Here is a 20297-nt window from a genome sequence, read left to right on the forward strand (position 1 = left end):
ACACATCTAACCGTAACAACCTTACAACCTGATAAAGCAAATACAATAATAGCAAAAATAAGATAATGATTTTATAAGGGTGAATATTTCTATTTGGTGCCTGTTGGATTTCTGCTAATACATTCAAGATTATTCCAATCTTCACTTCCATAATCAACCACACTCAGACAACCCAGGCTACACAAATCTTAACAAAGATCTGATCATCTTGAAAAAGCAGAAAAACAGCTAGGCTGTCTTCATGACTGTCCCCATGTATGCAGATGCATTCAACAATGTACTTATTAATTTAAATGAGAGAACCCTTTACTTAAATTAGAGTAACCGAGGAATATTATATATGAGACATTATTGTAATTCATAGCAACACACATACACACACACACATCATTGTGAAATTGAATGAGTCTTAATGACAGATTTGAGCTCTAAGTTCAAGTGTTTAATCAGTGATTATTTTCTTATTCTTATAATAAAATTAAAACTATAATTTCACTGCTTCATTGTAGAAAATCACAATGCAGAATCATAGGCTTAACCCAGTGTTGCATGAGAACGTCCCTCCTTTTCAAAATCAGATGGTCTGTGACTTTCTTTGAAGTGTGAGAGACACAGTCACCAAGAGTAAGCTGCCTAACACACATTTATTGTACCACTCATTGACATTTTTAAATGAATTAGTTCAGGGGTAATGACTCCCACTTGAAAATAATCTCTATGCTATAGAGAAATTTGCAAAAACAAATCAGTTATATCTGCCTTTTGTATTCTTATTAGAATCCTCAAATATGTATTCAAACTGTTTAGTGGTGATTTTTTTTTTCAGTTGCTTTCTCTGTCTAGAAAAATCCTTTCCTAAGTGTTTCAAAAACATAAAGACAGTACAAATAAGAAACAGAAAAATACAGAAAATGAATAAATTGGAACCAGAGTAAATTTTGGTAAGCATCTGACCACTAAGGTCTTGACAGAAAGTTTACTATATTTGACATTTAAACAAGCAGTCAATATTTAAAGAGAATTATTTTCCTTGTTTTTGAAAAATTGATTTCAAGAGAAAATAAATTGTTAAGAAGAACTCCAGCTACCTGAAGTTCAAATCTATGTGCATTTCAAAGCCTTCTCAAGGAACACAGGTATCAGGTACCCTCATACAGATAAAAAGTGTAACTACAGTAGAAATGAAAAATAATTATCTTGACTTTCAGGTCCAATGTAAATGTGAAAAGGCTTTGCTCTTACGGATAATTCTCAGAAGGAAACTAATGCCAACATTGTGAATTATTGTAGAATATATCTAGGTATCAGCAAAACAAAATGAACAAAATAAAAAACATTGATTCTTTTCTCACTAATAAAATAATCATTGACGTGTGCAGTCGATATGGTTTATTGATAAGAAGCTATTATGTATATAATATTCTCCTTAAGAAAATTTTCTTATCTAAATTTTACAGCAAAAGGAAAAACATTTTCTACTTTGTGATCCTAATGCTCAAGATGCATGGTGTTTTCAAGGTAGCACTAAAAGAATCAGTAAAGATCAACTCAGAGAATTTTTTTTCCCTCAACTACCTGAGTAACTTTTTGAGCTTCTAGGATATTCCAGATGATTTAAATAATGGAGACCTAATCTCTAAGAACTTTATGCACTTTAAAAATCACATTTTTTATAGAACAGTTGCTACACCTGTGCATAATCAGGTTTTTCACTTTCCTTTTTAGAAGTTCTCTCTACCTTTCCTCAAATATGCAAGTTCACCAGGTGTTTGGAATGTGAGTTTGGTAGCAGAGTTATGAAATCTTAATGGTGCTTTTCCCCTCTGTCGCTTTAAACTAACTTCATCTGTGTTATAACAGACTTGTGCGTAGTGCATTTGTCAGGTTCACAGTAAACTAAAATGTCATTCATTTACTTCAAACATCTTTATATTTTCTTTGAGCAAAAAGAAATGAAAAGACATAATTGTCCCTCAGCCACATGGTTTTCATTTTCATCTTAAAAAAAACAAAACAAAACTGTAGTCTGTTTGCTGTACTTGTATTTCCCCCATCATTGACTCTCTCTGATTTTCCTTTTTATGTTCAATAGGGACATTTTAAAAGTATTTTAAGAAGCAACAGATTTAAAATGTATTTAAAAATATATCAAGTTCATAAACCAAAATCGAAGTGAACTTTTTAAAAGTGATCCTAAAAAGGAAAGTAACCTTATCTATAAGGAATAGCCTTTTTTTTGTTCAGATACCAATTTCCCTGTATCCCTTAGTCGACCAGCTAGAAATAATTAAAGAAGATGAATGGTACAGATAAGAAAGAACATGATCTACGTATTTGTTCCAGTAATGGGAAAGACAGACAACACAAAAGGTGATTTAATGATACCTCAGTGTTAATCTGTGTAAATTTTGTAACAATATCTACGGTGAAAATACAATTAATAGAGAACTGAAGAAGAACATGATACCAGTAATTATGTCCTTTGTCACCATTTAGTAGGAGTTTTGAATATTTATTCATTTCTTCCTTTATAAATGTCTGTTTAAAATATGCATCATCACATAAAAATATTTGAAGTAAGAAGATCTGGGGAAGGCAGGCAATGGTAGTTTACAGAAGGAAACCATGAAGAATAGATAAGTGTAGTGATACAGGAAGGTTTTGAAAAATCTTTGAGAGGAATTATGAGAAGCAAGGAGTTAAAATATTTATTCCAAAAGGATTTTCTGAGCATCTGTCAAGATATGGTGTATATCAAGTATATGAAGGGATCCAAGTAAAAGTCTCAATCCTAATTATCAAGAAGCTGCTAACCCATTTGTGGTATAACAATAGCTTCAGAAAGCCCTAATGATGTGTATAAATCTCCCCGATACAATATCGAATGAGAGAAGCCAGATACAAAGAAATGACTTAGATAGCCGTGGTTTAATTAACATAAAAGCTTAAAATAGACAAAATCAATCTTTCTTTAGGAAATCTGGAAGAGTGGTTACCTTTGAAGGAGGTTGTTACAGAAGATGACACAAGGAGGGTCCTGAGGTATTAGCTGTATTCTGTTTCTTGATCTGGGTATCGGGTTCAGTTATGTGTATTTTGAGGGAATTGATCAAGGTATACATTTATTATGCACTAGGAGATTTTTGTTCTGTATATTACATTTTTAAAAATGTATTGAGAAAATCAAAATTAGTTTGGGATTAAGCATCTCATTTAAAGGAATTTTTTTAAAAGAACATTTTGAGCAAAGTATTGAAGTGCTAAATGGTGAGGAAAGGCTGAAAGTTATTTTTGGTTGAAAAAGTAGAGAATTATTCCTTTAGAGGCAGGATATATGCACGCAACTTGAGTAATAAAAACCATAAACATTATAATAATGATATAACAAAAATGGCTATTATTATTGTTATTTTTACTATTAGACGCATCTAAGCAGTTTACCTCAATGAATTTAACCCTTACAATTATACTCTGCTATATGTATTATATTTGTGTATATTTTAAAAATACAAAAATTGAGATCCAGAGTGAAGTAACTTACCTTGGTAAAATAGGGTGGAAAAAATAACCATATACATTTAACAGAATAAACATAGATACTGTGAAATTATACAAGGTAGGATAAAAACCTGGAATGGTCAGGAGGCTATGTTCATATTTAAATAAACATATCTTGGGATATGCTCTGATATGTCTCAGCTATATCGTGAGGCACTGAGTAACTTGTGTGGAAAACGGCTTCAAATTGTGCCTCTGGAGGCTGGAGGCTGGCGTTCCTATCATCCATTGGGTGAGTTTTGTCCTGGTGAGCTAGAAAGTCCTCAGCTAGAAAAGACAAAGGAAAATGCTTAATGTGGGAAGCTTTGAGGGTGTGAGGGGCTGTGCAAGCATCCTATTAACTCAAGTGGACCTAACTGTTAGGGTGGACTTTCAAGAGTGTCTGCTACAGTACCTCCCACCAATCCAGAGAGATCTCAGCACATGTATTCTGTCCGGCAGCATCATCCTTTCCTGGCTTGAAAAGCCCAGGAAATTGAAAGTAACTTCAGCCTGACCTGTTTCACCCAAATACTACTTAGGTACTGACCCTCCTTCCAAAATTCATCCCCCCAAATCCCTCAAGTTTCAACCATTTCTTATCCTTATGAAAAACAATGAAATACAAAAACAAACAAAAGCTTTGTAAACTCTCCTTTATGATATGTTATTTGAAACTCTGTTCTCAGTATTTCTTTCCCCTGCCAGGCAACAATATGAATAAATTCAGCTTGTTTATTTGACACAGATTTTCCAGGTGATATTTGTGGGAGAGTGAATGAGCCCAGGCCTTCCTCTCTCTCTCTCTCTGAAATATATTCCATTCTTTAAATTTGCTTTTGTTTTTCATTTGATCAACTGTAATTGTTGCAATTATTGTCTGTTATTGCCACTAACAATTATCATATGATCTCCTTACTCTTGTGTTCTTACCAGTTGGATTCCTAATATTTTATTATTCCTGTGTACAAATTCTTCATTTTAAATAATGCTACCGTTTTATAGTGCATTCAGCCTAGGTATATTTACTGTTTGCTTTTCATTTTTTTTCTTTACTATCTGATATAGAAAATTATTACTTTAATTTTGTTTTAGCTATCAATATGTCCTTCTGTTGTTTTGTTATGTCTAATTTTTTTCTAAAATTTAGAAACTTCTCTTTTCTTTTTTTTGGCATATATGTAGTTTATTGTAGATTTTCACAGTTTTGTCAGTTTTTCATTAAACTTTTGACTATCTTTGATTTATAAAAATTGTATGAAATACTTAAATGCATTCTATCTTAAAAAATAGGTAACTATAGTGAGTTAAATGTTCAATTTTCCAGTACCACTATCCTTAATGTTTCTGAAATATTGCTATTTTCATAGGCAATCACAAAATTTTAATGTTTATTGTTTTCTAACATGTTATGAAATAATAGACATACAGAGTTCTGCTTTTTGTTTATTTACCATAAATAAGCATATGTCTTATAGATTGTTCTGTCACTAGTTTTCTTACTTACAAAAAATACTTTGAAACTTATTCTGTGTCAATATACAGAAATCTACCTTGTTTTTTGGCTTTCTGAAATTGTACAGATGAGCCATAATTTATTTAACCCCATACTGATGATGGAAACATACTTTTTAATAATTATTTTTACATTTCTCAATAATTAAATTTTTAATGTATATTTCCATAGAACCTAAATTTTATAGGATAGATGTTTAGAAATGGAATTGCTAGGTCAACATATTTGAATATATATAATTAAGTTTACTAGATACTGCTAAATTATCCACTAAAACGGTGACTGGTATTATAAAATGTTATAACAATTTATAATATCATTAGCAATGCAGAAGCATGTTTACTTCTTATGATTAATTTGTTAATATCTGGGTGAGAAATAATTGGCATCTCAATGTTGCTTTATTCAAATTTCCCTGAATAATTATGTTAGGTTATACTTTAACAAATGTAGTGGCCTATTTCATGTTTTACTCTGAGAGTAAGCTGTTTATCTTTTTAAAAAATGTTAATTGATATGTAGAAGACTTTTCAACGTTGAATATCATAGCACATAGAGAATTATTTATGTAGCCACATGAATTATCTTTTCTGAAATTTTTGCATTTTGTATTTACATAAAAAGACTTCACACAAAACTCTCTTTCTAAATTATATTTCTTTGATTGAATATGTTTGGATATATCCTTTAATGTCTATATACATTTATGTATATTAAACCATACAGATCATTCTAAATGAATTGAAGGTAATTGTGAATCCATCTGGAATATTCTAAACAGCTTGAATAACTAATAGGACATTAATTGAATAACTTACAGTTTTCCTACTGGTTTGCAATTATACTTTTTTTTTTTGAGACGGAGTTTTGATGTAGTGCAATGGCACAGTTTGGACTCACTGCAACCTCTGCCTCCTGGGTTCAAGTGATTCTCCTGCCTCAGCCTCCCGAGTAGCTGGGATTACAGGCATGCGCCAGCACACCTGGTTAATTTTTTGTGTTTTTAGTAGAGATGGGGTTTCTCCATGTTGGTCAGGCTGGTCTCAAACTCCCAACCTCAGGTGATCCAGCTGCCTCGGCTTCCCAAAGTGCTGAGATTACAGGCATGAGCCACTGCGCCTGGCTTGTAGTTCTACCGTTAGCATTAAGTAAAATATCAGACATAGAGAAGTTGGTTTGTAGGATTTTCTCCTAGGTTCCTTTGTTTATTACAATTATTTGCGCTTTAAATTCCTGTATATAATTTCACAAAAATCTCTATTTAATTTTTAAATTTAATTCTGAGTACATGATAGTTGTATATACTTATTGGGCATATGTATGAAGCTGGCATAGATTGTGTAATGATCAAATCAGGGTAACCGGAGTATCCATCACCTCCAGCTTTTATCATTTCTTTGCGTTAGAAATATTCCAGTTCTACTCTTTTAGTTATTTTAAAATATACAATAAATTATTATTAATTACAGTTATCCTATTGTGCTGCTGAATACTTGATATTCATTCTATTTAACTCTATTTTGCACCCATTAGTACAAGAGTACCCATTGTACTCCTTATCCTTACCCCTCCCTATTATACTTCCCAGACTCTGGTAACCATCACTCTACTCTCTGTCTCCAAGATATATATGTGTGTGTGTGTATACATATACATATATATATATATATATATATATATATATATATGTATATATATAACTCCCACATATAAGGGAGAACACAAAATATTTGTCTTTCTGTCTCTGGCTTATTTAACTTAAAATAATGTCCTTCAGTATCATCCATGCTGTTGCAAAAGACAAGTTTTCATTTTTTTACGGCTGAATAATTGTATGTACGTACCACATTTTTTTATCTATTGATGAACACTTATGTTGCTTTCAAATATCTTGGCTATTGTTAACAGCGCTACAATAAACATAAGAGTGCAGATATCTCTTTGACATTGTTTCCTTTATTTTGGATATATACCCAGTGATGGGATTAATGGATAATATGTTAGTTCTATTTTAAGTTTCTTGAGGAATATCCATACTATTTTCCATGGTGGTTGTACTAATGTACATTTCTACCAACAATGTAGGAGTCTGTCTCCATATCCTTGCTGGCATTCATTATTATCTGTCTTTTTGACAAAAGCCATCTCAGTTGAAATGAGATATCTCTTTGTAGTTTTTTTTTTTCTAATTTTTTTTTTAAATTATACTTTAAGTTCTAGGGTACATGTGCATAACTTGCAGATTTGTTACATATGTATACTTGTGCCATGTTGGTGTGCTGCACCCATCAACTCGTCAGCACCCATCAATTCATCATTGATATCAGGTATAACTCCCAATGCAATCCCTCCCCCCTCCCCCCTCCCCATGATAGGCCCTGGTGTGTGATGTTCCCCTTTCCGAGTCCAAGTGATCTCATTGTTCAGTTCCCACCTATGAGTGAGGACATGCGGTGTTTGGTTTTCTCTTCTTGTGATAGTTTGCTAAGAATGATGGTTTCCAGATGCATCCATGTCCCTACAAAGGACGCAAACTCATCCTTTTTTATGGCTGCATAGTATTCCATGGTGTATATGTGCCACATTTTCTTAATCCAGTCTGTCACAGATGGACATTTGGGTTGATTCCAAGTCTTTGCTATTGTGAATAGTGCAACAATAAACATACGTGTGCATGTGTCTTTATAGCAGCATGATTTATAATCCTCTGGGTATATACCCAGTAGTGGGATGGCTGGGTCATATGGTACATCTAGTTCTAGATCCTTGAGGAATTGCCATACTGTTTTCCATAATGGTTGAACTAGTTTACAATCCCACCAACAGTGTAAAAGTGTTCCTATTTCTCCACATCCTCTCCAACACCTGTTGTTTCCTGACTTTTTAATGATTGCCATTCTAACTGGTGTGAGATGGTATCTCATTGTGGTTTTGATTTGCATTTCTCTGATGGTGAGTGATGATGAGCATTTTTTCATGTGTCTGTTGGCTGTATGAATGTCTTCTTTTGAGAAATGTCTGTTCATATCCTTTGCCCACTTTTTGATGGGGTTGTTTGTTTTTTTCTTGTACATTTGTTTGAGTTCTTTGTAGATTCTGGATATTAGCCCTTTGTCAGATGAGTAGATTGCAAAAATTTTCTCCCATTCTGTAGGTTGCCTGTTCACTCTGATGGTAGTTTCTTTTGCTGTGCAGAAGCTCTTTAGTTTAATTAGATCCCATTTGTCAGTTTTGGCTTTTGCTGCCGTTGCTTTTGGTGTTTTAGACATGAAGTCCTTGCCCATGCCTATGTCCTGAATGGTACTACCTAGGACAAAGCTGGAGGCGTCACTCTACCTGACTTCAAACTATACTACAAGGCTACAGTAACCAAAACAGCATGGTACTGGTACCAAAACAGAGATATAGACCAGTGGAACAGAACGGAGTCCTCAGAAATAATACCACACATCTACAGCCATCTGATCTTTGACAAACCTGAGAGAAACAAGAAATGGGGAAAGGATTCCCTATTTAATAAATGATGCTGGGAAAATTGGCTAGCCATAAGTAGAAAGCTGAAACTGGATCCTTTCCTTACTCCTTATACAAAGATTAATTCAAGATGGATTAGAGACTTAAATGTACTTTTGATTTCTGTTGCTATGATGATTAGTGATGTTGAGAATTTTTGTATATACTTCTTGGCTATTTGTATATCTTCTTTTGATAAATGTCTATTTAGATATTTTATTCATTTTTAAATTATTTGCTTTTTTCCTATTTAGCTGTTTGTTTGCCTTATATATTCTAGTTATTAATCCCTTGTCAGATAAGCAATTTGCAAATATTTTCTCCCATTCTGGAGGTTGTCACCTCACTTTGTTAATTCCTTCCTTTGCCGTACAGAAGCGTTTCCAAATAATGTGAGCTCATTTTTCCATTTTTGCTTTGGTTGCCTGTGCTTTTGGGGGTCTTACTCAGGCAATATTTGCCCAGATCAATGTCCTGGAGTGTTTCCCCAAAATTTTCTACTGGTAATTTTATGGTTTCAAGTCTTAAATCTTTAATCAATTTTTATTTGGTTTTCATACACAGGGAGAGATAGGAGTCTAGTTTCATTCTTCTGCATATGGATATCCAGTGTTCCCAGCACCATTTACTGAAGAGATTGTTCTTTTCTCAGTGTATGTTCTTGGCAGCTTTGTTGAAAATGAGCTGATTACAAATCAATCTTGTCCAACCTGTGGCCTGCGAGCTACACGTGGCCCAGAACAGCTTTGAAAGCAGCCCAACACAAATTCATAAACTTTCTTAAAACATTATGAGATTTCTTTTTTTAGCTAATCAGCTATCATTAATGTTAGTGTATTTCATGTGTGCGGCCCAAGACAATTCTTCCAATGTGGCCTGGGGAAGCTGAAAGATTAGACACCTCTGCAATGCATGAATTTATTTCTGGGTTCTCTATTCTGTTCCATTGGCCTATGTGTCTGTGTTAAGGCCAGTAGCATACTGTTTTGGTTACTACAGTTTTGTAGTATAATTTATGATAAAGTTATGTCATGCTTCCAGTTTGGTTCCTTTTGCACAGTATGGCTTTAACTATTCTGGGACTTTGTGGTTCCATATAAATTTTAGGATTATTTTTTATATTTCTAGCAAGAATGTCACCAGTATTTTGACAGGGATTGCAATCAGTGTGTAGATTGCATTGGGTAATATTGACATCTTAACAATGTTGATTCTCCCAACCCAGAATATGGAATACCTGGAATTCCAGTGGAATGTCTTTTAATTTTTTTGGTGTGTCATCTTCAAATTTTTCATCACTGTTTTATAGTTTTTATGGTAGAGATCTTTCAGATTCACTTTGGTTATATTTATTCCTAGGTATTAATTTTATTTGTAGCCATTGTAAATGAGATTATTTTCTTGGTTCCCTTTTTAGACTGTTTACTATTGGCGTATAAAAATGCTACTGATTTTTGTATGTTGATTTTGTAACCTGCAATCTTACTGAATTTGCTTATCAGTTCAATGGTTTTTTTGTGGAAACTTAAGGTTTTTATAAATATGAGAACATATTGCCTGCAAACAAGCATAATTTGATTTCTTCCCTTCCAACTTGGATGCACTTTATTCTACTCTCTTGTCAAATTGCTCCGGCTAGGACTTCCAGCAGTTAGTTGAATAAAAGCAATAAAAGTGGGCTCCTTTTTCTTGTTCCAGATCTTAGAGGAAAGGTTTTCCAATTTTTCCCATTCAGCTGTGGGTTGGTCATATTTGGCTTTTATTCTCTTGAGGTATGTTTCTTCTACACCCAGTCCTTTGAACATTTTTGTCATGAAGAGATATTGAATTTTATCGAATACTTTTTGGCACCAATTGAAATGATCATATAGTTTTTGTCTTTCATTTTGTTGATATGATGTATCCCATTTATTGATGTATGTGTGTTGAACCCTCCTTGTGTTCCTGAAATGAATCCCACTTGACGATCATAAATGATCTTTTTAGTGTGTTGTTAAATTTGGTTTGCTAGTATTTTGTTGAGGATTTTTGCGTGTACTTTCATTACAGATATTACACTGTTTTCTTTTAAGTTGTGTCTTCTAGTAGTTTTGGTATCAAGATAATACTGACCTCAGAATGAGTTTGGATGTATTATCTCCTCCTGTGTTTTTGGAATAGTTTGAGTAGGATTAGTATTAGTTCTTCCTTAAATGTTTCATAGAATTCAGCAGTAAAGTTCCTAGGTTTTTCTTTGATGGGAGACATTTTGTTACTGCTTCTATCTCATTACAATCTTGATAGGTTGTATGTGTCAAGTTTTTCCCTTTTTTCTAAGTTTTCCAACTTATTTGCAAAATGTTGATTATAATAGTCTCTAATAATCCTTTGAAATTCTGAGGTGTCAATTGTAATGACTTTTTTCATCTCAGATTTTATTGATCTGAGTGGTCTATTTTCATCTAGCTAATTGTTCATTTTGTTTTTTTGTTTTTTTTTTTAAGTCAACTTTTTATTTCATTTACATTTTGAATTTTTAAGCCTCAATCACAATTATTTCTGCTCTGATCTTTATTATTACTTTTTATTCTTCTATTTTTTGGTTGGTTTGCTCTTGCTTTTCCAGTTCATTGAGATGTATTATTGGGTTGTTTATTTGACCTTTTTCTCCTTTATTGATATAGGCACTTAGTGCTATAAAATTCCCTCTTAACAGTACTTTTACTGTACCCCATAGGCTTGATATGTTGCGTTTCCATTTTCACTCCTTTCAGAAAATCTTTAGTTTTCTTCCTCTTCTCTCTCTCTTTCTTTTTTCTTTTCTTTTCTTTCTTTCTTTCTTTTTTTTTCTTTCTTTTTTTTTTTTTTGATGGTATAGAGAACAGGGTTTCACCCCCATCATCCAAGCTGGATTGTAATGGCACGATCTCAGCTCAAAGCAACCCCTGCCTCCCAGGCTCAAGTGATTTTCCTGCCTCAGCCTCCCAAGTAGCTGGGACTACAGGCATGTGCCACACCAACTAATTTTTGTACTTCTTGTAGAGATGGGGTTTTGCCATGTTGCCCAGGCTGGTCTCAAACTCCTGAGCTCAAGTGATCTGCCAACTTCAGCCTCCCGAAGTGCATATTGTTTAATTTCCATGTGCTTGTGTAATTTCCAAAGCTTTTCTTGTTATTCACTTTTTAGTTTTGCTCCATTGTGGTTAGAAAAGATACTTGGTATAATTTTAATTATCTGAATTATTTAAGACATATTTTGTGACCTAACGTGGTCTGTAATTAAGAATGTTCCATGTCCTGAGAAGAATGTGTATTCTGCTGCCATTGGATAAAATGCTGTGTAAATATTTATGAGGTTCATTTGGTCCGTATTACAGATAAAGTCAGATTTTTTGTTGTTGATTTTCTGTCTGGATGATCTATCCAATGCAGAAAGTGAGGTACTGAAGATCCTAGCTATGATTATATTGGGGTCTATTTCTCTCTTTAGCTCTAATCATATTTCCTTTATATATTTTAGTGCTACCGTGTTGGGTGCATATATATTTACTCAGTGAAAGGGTATAATTATTATACCCTCTTACTGAATTGATTGCTTTATCATTACTAATGACCTTGTCTCCTTTTACAGTTTTTATCTTGAAATCTATTTTATTTGATACAAGTATAGCTATGCTTGCTCTTTTTTGGTTTCTAGTTTCATAAAGCATCTTTTTCTATCCTTCCACTTTTAGTCTCTCTCTGTTTTCACTTATAATGATGAAATAAATTTATTGTAAACAGCATATAGGTGAGTCTTGTTTTTTAATTCATTTAGTCACTTTACATCTTCTGGTTTGAGAATTTAGTCCATTTGCATTTAAAGCCATTATTGATAGGTAAAATTTATTAGTGCCATTTTGTTATTTGTTTCCTGGTTTTTTTCATTGTTTCTCTTTGTCTTCCTTCCTTCTTTTGTTGCTTCCCTTCTTCTTTCCTTGCTTCCTTCCTGTCTTCCTTTTTATAAAAGTGATTTTCTGTAACAGTATGTTTTAATTTCTTCCTTTTTGTATATTGTGTATCTGTTACAGGTTTTTGTTTTGTGGTTACCATGAGACTTGCAAAAAATATATTATAACAAATTACTTCAAACAGATGATAATTTAACTCTGATTACAAAGAAAGGAAAACAAGCAAAGAAGCAAAGAGAACACTAAAAAAAAAGTCCACTCTTTAATTCCATTTACCCTTCCTTTTGACATATGATTTTTTCTATTTGTATCTTTTTATACTCTCTACATCTTAAAAGGTTGTAATTATTATTTTTGATAGGTTTGTATTTTATTTATTTACTTTTTAAATAACGATATAAGTGGTTTACACACCACAATTACAGTGTAAGGACAGTCTGACTTTTTTGTATACTTACTACTACCAGGGAGATATCTATATTCAGATGATTTCTTTTTGTTAATTACCATCATTTTCTTTCTGATTGAAGAACTCCCTTTAGCATTTCTTTTTTTTTTTTTTTCTTTTTTTTTTTTTTTTTTTGAGACTGAGTCTTGCTGTGTCGCCCGGGCTGGAGTGCAGTGGCCGGATCTCAGCTCACTGCAAACTCCGCCTCCCAGGTTTACGCCATTCTCCTGCCTCAGCCTCCCCTGTAGCTGGGACTACAGGCACCCGCCACCTCGCCCAGCTAGTTTTTTGTATTTTTTAGTAGAGACGGGGTTTCACCGTGTTAGCCAGGATGGTCTCGATCTCCTGACCTCGTGATCCGCCCGTCTCGGCCTCCCAAAGTGCTGGGATTACAGGCTTGAGCCACCGCGCCCGGCCTAGCATTTCTTATAAGACAGGTCTGGTGTTGAAATCCCTCAGCTTTTATTTGTCGGGGAAAGCCTATTTCTCCCTCATGTTTTAAGGATAATTTTGCTGGACATAATGTTCTAGATTGGATTTTATTTCCCCTGCACTTTTAATATGTCATCCCACTTTCTCTTCACCTGTAAAGTTTGCACTGGTAACATGACTACCAGACATATAGGAGCTCTTCTATATGGCATTTGCTTATTTTCTTTTAAAGCTTTCAATGTCCATTCTTTATCCTTGACCTTTGAGAGTTGTATTATTTTATGGCTCGAGGAAGTTTTATCTTGGTTCAACCTGCCTGATGTTCTATAAACTTACAGGACACAAATATTCATATCTCTCTCTTGGCTTGGAAAGTTCTCTGTTATTATTTCTTTGAATAAACTTTCTACTTTAATCTCTCTCACTCTCTCTCTCCAACCACTATAAGGCCAATAACTCTTAGATTTTCCCCTTTGAGGCTTTTTTTCTAGATGTTATAGGTGTGTGTCTTTATTTTTTTCTTCTCTGTCTGTGTATTTTCATATAGTCTGTCTTCAAGTTTGTTAATTATTCCTTATGTTTAATCAATTCTGCTTTTAGGAGACTGGTGTATTTTTCAGTTTGTCAATTGAATTTTTTAGTTCCAGAATTTCTGCTTGATTTTTAAAAATTATTATTCCAGTCTTTTTATTGTGTTTCTCTGATAGAATTCTAAATTCTCTGTGTTATCTTCAAGTTCGTTGACCTTCCTATAGACAGCATTTTGAATTCTCTGTCTGAAAGGTCACATATCTCCAAAACTCTAAGATTGGTCAGTGGTGCTTTTATTTAGATCATTTGGAGATGTCATGTTTCCTTTCATGTTCTTAATGCTTGTGGACATTTGTCAATGTCTAGGCATTGAAGAGATAGGTATTTATTTTGACCTTCAGAGTCTGGGCTTGTTTGTACTGGTCCTTGAGAAGGCTTTCCATGTATTTAGAAGGGATTGAGTGCTGTGATCTAAGCCCGTGGTCACTTCATCCATATCAGCACTAGGGGGATCCCTAAGCTCAGCAATGCTGCCCCCTCTGTGGACTCCTAGAGGGAGCGGCAGGCTTGAGTATGATAAGACAGAAAACCAAACACTGCATGTTCCTACTCATAGGTGGGAATTGAACAATGAGAACATTTGGACACAGGGTGGGAAACGTCACACAATGGGGCCTGTCATGGGGTGGGGGGGAGGGGTAGCATTAGGAGAAATACCTAATGTAAATGATGAGTTAACGTGTGCAACACACCAACATGGCACATGTATACGTACGTAACAAACCTGCAGGTTGTACACATGTACCCTAGAACTGAAAGTATAATAAAAATAAATAAATGAATAAATAATAAAAAATTAAAAAAAAAAAAGGAAAGCAAATTCGTGAAGCCTTCTATGTTTTTTGGAAACCATCATCCTCAGCAAACTAACACAGGAAGAGAAAACCAAACATTGCATGTTCTCAGTCATACGTGGGAGTTGAACAACAAGAACACATGGACACGGAGGGGAACATTACACATCAGGGCCTGTCAGGGAGTTGGGGGAAAGGGAAGGGAGAGCATTAGGATGAATACCTAAGGCATGCCGTGTTTAAAACCTAGATGACGAGTTGATAGGTGCAGCAAATCACCATGGCACATGTACACCTATGTAACAAACCTGCATGTTCAGCACATGTATCCCAGAACTTAAAGTAAAATTTTAAAAAGAAGAAAAAAAAGAAAAGAATTCTCTGGGTTACTAGGGGAATTACTAAGCAAGTCTCTCACTCTGTTCCCTCTCTCTCCCCTAATCAAAAGGAATTTCTTTTCATGTTAGGCTGCCTGGAGTTGGGGGAGGGATGATGCAAGCACTTCTGTGGCCACCACAGCTGGGAGTGTGCTGGGTCATCCCCAAGGGCAGCACAGTACTGGGTCTTGTCCAAGGCCCATGATGACTCCTACCTGGCTACTGCTGTTGTTTATTCAAGGATCAGGGGCTCTTTTGTCAGTAGATGGTAAATCCAGCCAGAAATGGATCCTTCCCTTCAGGATAGCAGATTCCCTTCTGGCCCAGGGTGCCTCTAAAAATGTCATTCAGGAGCTCAGACCTGGAATTACGGTCTTTAGAAATCTGCTTATTGTTTTATTTTACTGTAGCTGAGCTGGAAACTGAGTTGCATGACAATGTTTCTGTACTCTTCCCTTCTCCAAGTGAAGAGTCTCCTCCTGAGCTGTACTGTCTGGAGTAGGGGGAGGGATGAGATAAGCACTCCTTGGTTGCCACGGCTGGTGTTGCAATGGGTCATGCACAACCCAAGTCTGTTGCCTCTGAGACCAGCACAGCTGGGACCAGGGCTTGCCCAATAACTGTAATCGTATGGCCTGACTGCCTCTCAAATTTATTCTGGGCCTCAGGCCACTTTAGTCAGTCAGTGATGAAACTGCGTTTTCTCCCACTGGAGCACGGCATTCCCTTCTGGCCCAGGGCTGGTCTAGATGCTTCCTCTGTGGCACCAGCAGAATTCCGCCCTGCTGTGTTTCACTGTGACAGAGCAGTACCGAGCTCCAAAGCAAAATTCCTCACTCATGTGGCTCTCTCCCCCAACCACACAGATTCTCTCTCTGCAGGATGCTGCTGGGGGAGATGGGAGAGGGCTGGTGTAGGCAATGCGAGACTCTCTTTCCTATCCTTTTCAATGCCTTTTTCCTTGGTATTATGTTAAAACAAGATTCTGTGACCACTCACCTGATTTTTACTTCTTATGAAAGTGCTCTTTTGTGTGGACAGGTATTTAATTTGGTGTTCCCACAAGGAGATACCCACAGGAAGTTTCTATTTAGCCATCTTTTTATACATTTCTCTCTCTTACAATAATCTTTGAATCTTGTAAAACATGTTTCACTCATTGCTTATCTTTTGAACAAATATATAAGATATTTATTTTCATTTTTTCTTTCAAATGTAATTAGCTATACACAAATTCCCATTGTTCAGAAGTACATTGAATATATTTATTTATTTAGGTAAATTGGCATCTTTAGAATTTTTGGTCTTTTTGTCCAGGGTTTTGACATGTCTCTGTCTCTCAGACCTTTTAGGGACTTCGATAAAGTGTTACTACTTTTATCTTCTAGATTTTACATAATTGTACTAGTTTTATTCTTAAGTATTTTATATATTTTTGTCGCCCGAGTTAGATGTATTTTATAATTGTTTACATATTACAATTATTTTACAGTAACACACAGAAATGTTATTGTATTTTATAATTTCTGTATATATTACAATTATTTGACAGTAACATACAGAAATGCTATTTAATTGTCTTTAGTGTTTTTTTCCAAATTCCTTAGTAAAACAAGTTTTAAAATAGCTAACCAAGAGTGTCAGCACCACTAAAAAACATAATTTTTCGTTTCCCAATTAATTTTGATGCCACTTAATCATAGGTATTAATGGTATGAATCCTGCATCATAAATTATTCATTTATTATTGTATCTTTACAATTTATTGTGGGATTATGGCTCCTTCATTTTATTTTTATGTATTTAATTTCTTTTAGAGGAATATAAAATCACTTTCCCAAATTTGTAAAATAAAAGAAAAAAATCATGTTTCAGATTGGAATTACATTATTTTTTAAGGACTTACATGGCAAATGTTCAAACTTTCTGTTCTATAATATGCTAAACATTTAATTTCTTTCTTTTTATTATATTTAATATTTGATAGTTTTTTCTTCATATACAACCCATACTTTTCTGTTTGTTTATTCCAATTATTTTATGGCTATATTTGCTGCTGTTAATGAGGGGTTTATGATTATATATTTTGAACTAATCTTTGCAGCAAATAAAATTATTAATTTTCATGTTCATTATTTTTCTTATACTCACCTATTACACTAAGTTTTCTTTGCATATCTAACCATTTTACATTTAAATGCTATGTGTAATTATATATATATAATAGTTTCTCTATTATTTGATTGGTTTTTCCAGTTTTTTGCTTTCATACAATAGCTGTATTTTTTAGAAAAACATAAATAATAGAGGCAATGTTGGGCATCATCTATTTTTTCATAAATTATGCTGAAAAGTCTCCAATGCGGTGGTTATTAATGTGCTAGGGTTACGGAATTGTTTAAAATCCTTACAGGAGCTAGGATTCCTAATATTTACTATGACATTAAAAAAACTTGACTGTATTCAGAAAATTCAAATGTGTGTTGAAAACTTTCAAAGAACATTTACCCTAATTTAGTAGACGTGGTCTTTTCTCGTATCTGAGATTTATGTAATACTATTTTTATTTGAACTTAGAAATACGTAACATAATGAAGCAGATTCATTGTATTATTATCAGAATATACACATATTCTGTGTAGACATTCTAGAAGAAATAACATTGAAGATATTAAAATCTAATGAAAAATGTACCATGGGTATTCTTGAATTAGAAAGTGCTTATGCATCTGTTAATACAGCTTTTAAGTCACTGCTTCATTTGCCAATGTTAATACAAGATTCAAGTTTGATCAAATAACTTTGAAGTAACACTATTCAAAGTGAATGAAAATAATTATAATATTCCTTATTAGAATATTAATAATATCTAAAAATCTCTATTACCTCTATTGGTGCTAATTTAGTATGTAAATAAGCATAATTATATTGACAGTCCTAACAAGGGAAAAGTCAATTCAGTAGGCACCTTGATGCAGAAATGCATTATAGAGGTCCTATACTAAGGGAAGATATAACATAGAGATTTTTTTAATGGGAAATTTTCTACTCAACTTCCTGAATTCTGCTGTGGATATGATATTGCATACAGTCCTGAAGCTCTGCCGTGATTTATCTACATGTGCAGTCTCTAATATTTTTGAAATTATCATCCTAGTTTTCTTTTCAGATATTAAGCCAATATTATATTTGTACCAGCATCTTGAGAAGAAATACCTATGTCTTTTGGGTACTTATAATCTGGCTCAAATACAGCTGTGAAAGCAGAATAGATGACAATTACTGATGCTGTGTTTTCAATATTTATATGATCCCTGACTTGGGAACATGTTTATTATGCCTGTCTGAGAAATGCACTTCATTTCTGTCATCTCTCCTATCTAGCTGTGCTTTCTATCTCCAAATCAATAAACCTTAAAAGTGTGTTGTAATGGTTACAGTATGTTTCTCCAGGGAGAAATTGTTGTGTTAGGGTTTTGCGGTTTTTTGACACTATACCAATTTCATTTGACAATGAATTGAAAGTTGAACAGTGCACTGAGCCATGCTAGTAAGTTAATACTATCCTTGAAATACTGTCTTTCAACCTTGACCAGCAAGCCATTATGTGTGAAAGCTGAAGTATGTTCCTTCTCATGTCATCAGCTTGTTTTCTTCATGAGAGTGAGATTAAGAATGCATAGTTTACTATGAAGATATTAGGGTCTTGCTATTGTTACTGTCTATAAGGTTTTTGACACTGAATGTCTAAGACAGCAGAGAACAATAATTATTCATTAATAATATTGACCATACTTCCACCTCTCCCACAACTGCTTCAATTATCTGGCTAAAAACAGTCAGAAGACATTTTCTCATATCTGGGCTCTTCACTATCGTCTCTGAGGAACTTCAATAAACTAAGATGAATATTCTTCAACTGTGATGAAAAATACTGACAAAACTGCAGTTGTTGCCAAATTTAAATTGTTGTACAAATTTCATTGCCTTGGTTTTATTGCCCTAAACAGTGAAGATTTTTTACTATAGCATCTCATAAGGGAAACGATGGAATCAGTTCTCATCTTTCAAGATTGTATTTCTAAAGACTTCATCTCCGTATCAGAAAGTTCAATAAAGTAACCCTATAACTTGAGAAATTTGATGTAAATGTAGTGTGTGGCTGAAATGATCTAACTGGAGGAGCTGATAAACAACTTCTTAATTCTCAAATGAAAACTTAATAACAATTATGAAAATGAGAACAATTATTATGAAAACTCAAAAATGCCAGGGATCCATCCAAAAGTAAGTAATGCCCCTGGAAATATGAAAATGGCAACTGGTGGATGTAGAATGAGAAATCTGTAAGTATTTCTTCCTTAGGAGCTTTCCTTTAGGCCTTAGATCTCTGCTGAAAGAGGCAAGAATGCAGGAAACACAGTGTGACCTGTGAGGAATGTTTACAATGCAGAATGTTTTTCATGGCCAAATAATTGATGAGAATTTATCTGTCTGATTAAAAAATATAAGGTGGAAATTTAAAGTTGTTAGAGTGGTATTCACTAAGCACTATAGGTGATTTGAGGAAGTAATAATTTGGATTTAACTCCTACTAATTTTACATGTGTTGGGAATTTATCAGAAAATAAGCTAGGTGAAGTCCAGATTTGGTGCCTGTCTGATACATTTATATCTGCTTCAGTTTACTAGTATAAGAATATTATGGTGTAAAATACAAACCAAACAGCAAACAAACATAAAAAACAATGCCACTCTTTGTATGCTTGAAGGTTTGTTGTCCTCACCTTTGTTTAACTATGTTTTGCTTAAAAAAGTGAACAATTAAATAGTTTGAACATCTTTTTTACTGTTTGGAGTAAATTTTTAGAAATTTAGAGTCAAAAATACAGGACTTGAAATAACTATTCCAACAGGTTAAACTCTGGTAGGGGAAAGAAAAGATCAAGAGAATGTTCTTACTTATTTCAAAAGATAAGAATATATAAATATTTTCATTCTTAAACTGATCAGGAGAAATATTGGGTGCATGAGTAATTGCTAGTGTGCAGAAATTTTGTGTTTCTCCATAAACACATTAAGAAGAATGAAGTATGACAGGGAAATACTTGAGCAAGAAGAGTACTTCATGAACTACTTTAAGATTAGAGGAATCATTCG

Source organism: Rhinopithecus roxellana, chromosome 2 (genome assembly GCF_007565055.1).
Source record: "Rhinopithecus roxellana isolate Shanxi Qingling chromosome 2, ASM756505v1, whole genome shotgun sequence".
In the NCBI taxonomy this organism is placed as follows: domain Eukaryota; kingdom Metazoa; phylum Chordata; class Mammalia; order Primates; family Cercopithecidae; genus Rhinopithecus; species Rhinopithecus roxellana.